This window comes from Macaca mulatta, chromosome 7 (assembly GCF_049350105.2).
Source record: "Macaca mulatta isolate MMU2019108-1 chromosome 7, T2T-MMU8v2.0, whole genome shotgun sequence".
In the NCBI taxonomy this organism is placed as follows: Eukaryota; Metazoa; Chordata; class Mammalia; order Primates; family Cercopithecidae; genus Macaca; species Macaca mulatta.
Genome location: NC_133412.1, coordinates 82,907,283 through 82,915,212, shown reverse-complemented (window position 1 = coordinate 82,915,212; position 7,930 = coordinate 82,907,283). Strand labels below are relative to the sequence as shown.

At 45.2% G+C, this 7,930-nt stretch overlaps 1 pseudogene; it reads right to left on the bottom strand.

Annotated features, from left to right (window-relative positions):
* Positions 1–1,189: 1,189 nt before the first annotated feature.
* LOC706203 (ankyrin repeat and SOCS box protein 9 pseudogene) lies at positions 1,190–2,060 on the bottom strand (annotated as a pseudogene).
* Positions 2,061–7,930: the final 5,870 nt, after the last annotated feature.

Below are 7,930 nucleotides of genomic sequence, written 5' to 3'. Positions count from 1 at the left end.
CTATCTTCCTTGGATCTTTGCTCCTTCATCTTTTTCTCATCTGCTTCTCAGGGACACCTTCCTTTCCTACCATGGCTGCTTCTTCCCTTATGCTGTGGTATCTTGCTGGTGTGATTCTTTGTCCATTTTCCTACCTACCCTCTAAGGTCTGTGTGGGCAGGCACTGTGTCTTCCTTGGCTGAGCCTAGTATCCTAACTGCCTACTGTGGTGCCTGACATACATATTTGCTGAATGATACATATCTGCTGATATGATACAAATACATATTTGCTGAATGAAATAATGAGTAAAATCTGGTAACAGAAATAATACTTAGGTCTAAGAGGGACCAGTCTTTTTTTTTTTGTAGTTGTTTAGCTACTTCATTTTGTTAAAAAGGGTGTCTTAATAACTAATTACTTAGTGCCATTACTGCCATCTAGTGGTGACTGATGTTATTATACTGCTGGGTCCATTCTCAATGATGTTACTGTACTGGCAGAGAAGGGAATCAATATATGCAAGATATCTGTTGGGTGTTTGCCTTGTTTCAGGTATTGTACCAGGAAGTTTACGGCAGTTCCTGCTGGTTGCACCAGCAAAGGGAGTGTAAGCTGCTTTCCCATTGTCACCATCTAAGGAGGAGACCTGAATTCAACACCAGGAGACCGGCTCTATTTTTTTTTTTTTTTTTTGACATATATTTCTTTATTTTCATTCCCACATAGTAGAGATGGAACAAGGATAGTGATGCTGGGAAATCCTGCTTCAATCAAATCATCACATAGGTTAACATCAGAAAACCTGTATTTGAATCTGACTCCTCTATCCTTGAACTGAGAAATTGGACGTATTGACCCAATTGTTGTGAGGGCTAAATTAGATGATGCAGAAAGTGCTTGGCATGCAGTAGATATGCAAAACAATAACTGTTATTTTAGACACTCTCCAAGCAGGAAAGAAAGTCTTCATGCCTTCCCCACTAATAATACAAACACATGCAGTGTGTTTAAACTCTGGCTTCAGAGTTTAACAAATACAAATCTAATCAAAAAATTAGTCAAACTCTATAAACAAGTTTATGACAAATGCAAATCTAATCGAAAAAACTAATCAAACTCTATAAACCCAACTTGATTTTAAAATTCTAGTGGCTATAACACTCAATAATGTTTTCATGTTGTTTGTGAATCCATTCCATTGATGCATTTAAAGATGTAGAATAAACCATTTCAGAACCTCCGGGAGGACCAGTTTGGTTATCTTATGATGCTGCTGGATTCCAAAGCACTTCCGAATTCTACGGCGGCATAACTGCATCAAAGAAGAGGGACTTCCCTCTCCAAGAAGAGCTGGACCAAAGGGCTCTCTGGAGGCACCAGCTCCACAGGATATTTGCCTTCAGCATTCTTGGCCTGGGTGTCTGCTCCAAAATCCACGAGCAGGAAAGCCAGCTCTTCACTGGCTATCCTGGCCACTGCATGAAGTGGGGAATCCTGACCTCTCCCTTGGTTCATGTCTGCTCCTGACTCCAGAAGCTTCTTTACACAGGCTATCTGCTGGTTTTCACAAGCCAAATAGAGTGGAGTGCCCAGGTGGCTGATATTATGGTCAATGTTGCCCCCATAAGCTGTAAGAGAGTCAACACACTCCACGTGGCCTCTCCTAGAAGCTTTATGGATGGGGGATGCCAGATCACTCTCAGGTTGAATGCTGGCTCCATGCTGCAGAAGCAAATTCACACAATCCCAGCTGTGGCTAACACAAACATTAAACAGTGGAATGTGCCAGTCTGTTGTCACACCAATCACCTGAGCTCCATGCTTTAATAAAATCTTTACAGAAGAGGGATGACCTCTGAGACGGCCTTCATGGAGTGGGGAAACATGATCTGCCGTGATGATGTTCACAAGCCACCCCTGGCTGATGAGGGTCCTCAGAGACAGCTGATGTCTGTAGATTGCAGTTTCAGGCATAGGAGACCAATCAGACACAGTGAATTTGAAAGAAGCCTGGTGTCAGGAGAGTCTCTTGGCCCCCTGGGCTTGCTCCCATCCATGCCCCCTTGTTCGCCATCCATGGGGCTTCTCCTAAGCAAGCAAGCTCTGCGCTCACTTCAGTTGCTCAGCAAAGTCCAAACTCCATGCTCCCCCTGCTCCTGAAAAAATTCCAGTTCTGTGGCTGGCTGAGCTGCACGCGTCCTGGTCAAGTGGTCTAACTGGCTGGAGGCCCACCAGAGGCCACCTATTTTTTTTCTTTTTTTAAAAGAGTCCCGCTCTGTCACAGTTGCCCAGAGCTTGAGTGCAGTGGCATGATCATAGCTCATGGTAACCTCGAACCCCCGGGCTCAAGTGGTTCTCCCCGCTCAGCCTCCCGAGTGGCTAGGACTACAGGTGTGCGCCACCATGCCTGCTTCATTTTTAATTTTTGTAGCTCTTGCTATATTGTCCAGGCTGGTCTCTAAATCCTGGGCTCAAGTAGTTGCAGAGGGCCAGAACAAAACGCTCCTTAATGGCAATAGACATATTTTGTTTTTTGATACAGAGTCTTGCTCTATCCACCAGGCTGGAGTGCAGTGGCAGCATCTTGGCTTGCTGTAACTTCTGCCTCCCAGGTTCAAGTGATTCTCGTGCCTCAGCTTCCCCAGTATTTGGGATTACAGGCATGTGCCATGACTAATTTTTGTATTTTTAGTGGAGACTAAAATAAAACAATTTTGCAAAATTGTTGCAAAACTGGGCAACAATTTTGCCACGTTGCTCAGGCTGGTCTCAAACTCCTGACTTCAAGTGATCTGCCCATCTCTGGCTCCCAGAGTGCTGGGATTACAGGCATGAGTCACCATGCCCAGCTGACATATTTTGTAAACAAGGAGAAAAATAGGTGGCTCTTAAAATTTCAGTAAAATGTCCACATTCCTTCTTTTTTTTTTTTTTTTTTTTTTTGAGATGGAGTGTCACTCTGTCGCCCAGACTGGAGTGCAGTGGCACGATCTCGGCTCACTGCCAGCTCTGCCTCCTGGGTCCATGCCATTCTCCTGCCTCAGCCTCCCAAGTAGCTGGGACTACAGGTGCCCGCCACCGTGCCTGGCTAATTTTTTGTATTTTTAGTAGAGACGGGGTTTCACCGTGTTAGCCAGGATGGTCTTGATCTCCTGATCTCATAATCTGCCCACCTCGGCCTCCCACAATGCTGGGATTACAGGTGTAAGCCACTGTGCCCAGCCTACATTCTTTCTTATACAACAACAGAGGACCAGTGAGTTCCTTCACTTTGAAGACCCCAGGAAACCTGGATACGCAGGATTTCTGTATGGCTTTTTTTTTTTTTTTTTTTTTTTTTGAGACGGGGTCGTGCTCTGTCACCCAGGCTGGAGTGCAGTGGTGCAATCTTGGCTCACTGCAACCTTTGCCTCTCGGGTTCAAGTGATTCTCTTGCCTCAGCCTCCCAAATAGCTGGGACTACAGGCATGTGCCACCACGTCCGGCTAACTTTTGCGTATTTAGTAGAGACGGGGTTTCACAATGTTGACTGGGCTGGTCTGGGACTCCTGACCTCAAGTGGTCTGCCCACCTCTGCCTCCCAAAGTGCTGGGATTACAGGTGTGAGCCACTGCGCCTGTCCTCTACCTGGCTTCTTATAGATGGTTTCTCTTGGTGTATGTTTCCTAGGCTTTTTGACTTTGTGGACTAGAAAACTCTGGTCTCCAAGTCCCTACAAAGTTCCGGATCTTCTATAGATTAGACATTTTAACAGCCTTCATAAAGTGCATTTGAGATCTAAGGTAAACATTCATTACCTGTACACCAACTACTTCAAAGGTTTTATGAAATAAGAATATACATAAAATGCATGAGACAGGTGTACTTTGCTTTATGTGTTTGTGACAAGTTCACACAAGTAAATTTTTAAAATTTTGCTGAGGAGATAAATTTGGCAATTTTTTTTTTTTTTTTGAGATGGACTCTCACTCTGTCACCCAGGCTAGAATGCAGTGGTGTGATCTCTGCTCACCGCAATTTCTGCCTCCCGGGTTTAAGCAATTCTCCTGCCTCAGCCTCCTCAGTAGCTGGGATTACAGGCGCATGGCACCAAGCTCAGCTAATTTTGTTTTGTATTTTTAGTAGAGACAGGGTTTCATTATGTTGGCCAGGCTGCTCTGGAACTCCTGACCCCAAGTGACCCACCTGCCTTGGCCTCCCAAAGTGTTGGGATTACAGGCATGCCCCACCACTCCCCGCCAGGCAATTTTTTTTTACCAAGAGTAAATTCAAAGGAGCCTGAGCATGAGTTTTAACAGGTAAGTCTGGTAGAAGATCAGGGAGCATGCCATAAGTGGCATGTGCAGTGTACTCTATTATAAAGAGGAATGGTTTTAAACCTTTTTTTTGAGACAGGGTCTCCCTCTGTCATCCAGGTTGGAGTGCAGTGGCATGATTTTGGCTCACTGCAACCTCCACCTCCCAGGCTCAAACAATCTTCCCATCTCAGCCTCCAGAGTAGCTGGGACTACAGGTCATGCTACCATGCCCAGCTAATTTTTTATAGAGAAGGGGTTTCACCATGTTGCCCAGGCTGGTCTCAAACTCCTGACCTCGAGTCATCTGCCCACCTCAGCCTCTCAAAGTGATGGGATTACAGCGGTGATCCACCAGGTCCAGCGGTTTTAAACTTGAACTTACATCTGTGCTTGTTAAAGCACAGATTCCTAAGCTCCATCGCCAGAGATTCTGATTCAGTAGGGCTGGGGGCAGGACTGATAATTTTTTTTTTTTTTTTTTTTGAGACAGAATTTTGCTCTGTCGCCCAGGCTGGAGTGCAGTGGCACGATCTCGGCTCACTGCAACCTTCATCTCCTGGGCTCAAGAAATTCTCCTGCCTCAGCCTCAAGTAGCTGGGATTACAGGCATGTGCCACCATGGCTGGCTAATTTTTGTATTTTTAGTAGAGACAGTGTTTCACCATATTGGCAAGGCTGGCCTTGAACTCCTGACCTTGGGTAATCCATCTGTCTTGGCCTCCCAAAGTGCTGGGGTTACAGGTGTGAGCCACTGCACCTGGCGAGAATGTGTTTCTAACAAGCTCCTGGGGGATGTGAACGCTGCCGGCTCAGGGATGACATTTGGAGAACCATCAGAGCAATGAATTATGCCCTGACTTACAGTAGCCTGTGTCCTGCTTTCTGTTTTTTTCTGGAGGGGTAAAAATTGATGTAGCCTCCTTATTTCTTGTTCCCCCTTTGAAAGAAAGCAGGAGAGAAGGATTTCTTTTCTGCTTTAGTCTCTATGCCTCATGTCTTTTTTGTCGTTGTTAAAAAACAAATAGAGACGGAGTCTCCCCATGTTGTCCAGGCTGGTCTTGAACTCCTGGGCTCAGGAGATCCTCCTGCCTCTGCCTCCCAAGGTGTTGGGATTACAGGCATGAGCCACTGTGCCCGGCAGTATGCCTCATGTTTTATCCAGTATGATAAAAAAAAGTGGGCAGTGGTCAGTGTAAGAGGCAATAGTGAGTCCCCTTTCGCCTATGGATCTGTGTCTGGTTCCTCTTCGCGTTTTGGAAGACTTAATAAATGTCCACTATGGCCGGGTGAGAGATCTCAGACTGCCACAGGCCTGAGTGGTTGTATTTTGGAGATGTCTATGGCTGGCCTGTGTAGGTATGTGCATTTGCGACCTGTGGTGGAGGCTGTCATCACCCTGCCAGGGTTGTGGCACCTGTCTCCTCTCCGTCTGGCCTTCTACCTGGCTCCCTCCAATCCAGTTTCCAAATGGAAGCCAGAGTCCACCTAAAACACAGGATAGGAGGTCTGTGTGCTACATACATCTTTAGTTGCTCTTGCTTCTTAGAGAATAAAATCTCTTTTCTTTAGCAGGGTACATGAAGTCTTTATATCTGGCTTCTGTTCACTTCGTCTTCTCTCTGGTTCTGCTTTTTTGGTTTTCCACATCCTGAACTTACTGCCTATAATGTCCTCATGTCATTTATTTGCCTACTTAATTTCCTTTTGTCTTTCTTAGTCCACAGATAAGTCTTTACATAAATCTCTGTGTGATTCTGGCACATATACTTTTATTGAATGATTGAACAAATGCATGAATGAATAAATAAGTACACAGGAAATTGATTTTTAAAAAATTGTTGTAAAACACATATAACTTACAACTGGCCATCTTAACAACTTTTTTTTTTTTTTTTTTAACTTTTTTGGGTTTTTTTGAGATAGAGTTTCGCTCTTGTTGCCCAGGTAGGAGTGCAATGGCATGATCTCGGCTCACTGCAACCTCCGCCTCCTTGGTGCAAGTGATTCTGTTGCCTCAGCCTCCCGAGTAGCTGGGATTACAGGCATGTGCCACCATGCCTGGCTAATTTTGTATTTTTAGTAGAGACGGGGTTTCTCTATCTTGGTCAGGCTGATGTGAAACTCCCGACCTCAGGTGATCCACCTGCCTTGGCCTCTCAAATTGCTGGGATTACAGGCATGAGTCACCTTGCCCGGCATCTTTTTTTTGTTTTGTTTTGTTTTTTTTGAGACAGAGTCTTGCCTCTGCCTCTTGGGTTCAAGTGATACTCCTGCTTCAGCCACCTGAGTAGCTGGAATTACAAGTGTGCACCACCATGCCCAGCTAATTTTTGTATTTTTAGTAGAGACAGGGTTTCACCATGTTGGCCAGGCTGGTCTCAAACTCCTCACTTGGCAATCACCACTACCATCCATCTCCAGAACTTCTTGGTCACTCAAACAGAAAGTCTGTACCCATGTAAACAACAACTCCAAATTCCCCTCTGCTTTCAGTTTCTGGCAATCACCATTCTACTTTTTGTCTCTATGAATTTGACTACTCTAGGTATGTCTCAGTCTGTTTTCTGTTGCTGATAACAGAATACCTGAAACTGGGTAATTGATAAAGTAAAGGACTTTATTTCTTATAGTTATGGAGGCTGACAAGTCGAAGGTTGAGGGGCCACATCTGGTGAGAGCCTTCTTGCTGGTGGGGAGTCCCTGTAGAGTCTGGAGGTGGTGCAGGGCGTCACATGGCAAGGGGCTGAGTGGTTGAGTGTGTGCTGGCCTAGGTCTCTCTTCTTCTTCTTTTTTTTTTTTCCCAAGATGGAGTCTTGCTCTTATCACCCAGGCTGGGGTGCAATGGCACGATCTTGGCTCACCGCAACCTCCACCTCCTGGATTCAAGTGATTCTCATGTCTCAGCCTCCTGAGTAGCTGGGATTACAGGCGTGTGCCACCACACCCAACTAATTTTTGTATTTTTAGTAGACACAAGGTTTTGCCATGTTGGGGAGGCTGGTCTTGAACTCCCGACATCGAGTGATCCGCCTGTCTTGGCCTCCCAAAGTGCTGGGATTACAAGTGTGAACCACTGTGCCCAGTCTGGTGTGCTATTTTCTGTATGTTCTTTGTATCTTTCACATTTTGTGCCAGGTGCTATGTATTTCCTATTTTAAATAATGTTGAAGAGAATGCAAATAACCTGTCTGGTGGGAGAGGTGATTAATTTTTTCCCAATCTTACACGGAGAGGGATGCTTTGTGGCCTAGAAATAAATGTTAAGTCAGCAAGAAAAACCCTAAATTAAGTTAAACTTGGCTGGTTAATTTTCTTGACTCTCAAGAAAGATTAACCATCAGTCTGATTCTTTGACTGCTCCAAGGATTTTTAAATAACTGTATATATATATAAAAATATTTTTTTTTGAGACAAAGTTTCGTTCTTGTTGCCCAGGCTGGAGTGCAATGGAATGATCTTGGCTGGCTGCAACCTCCACCTCCTGGGTTCAAGTGATTCTCCTGCCTCAGCCTCCTGAGTAGCTGGGATTACAGGCGCCTGCCACACCTGGCTAATTTTTGTATTTTTAGTAGAGACAGGGTTTCACCATGTTGGCCAGGCTGGTCTTGAACTCCTGACCTCAGGTGATCCACCTGCCTCGGCCTCCCAAA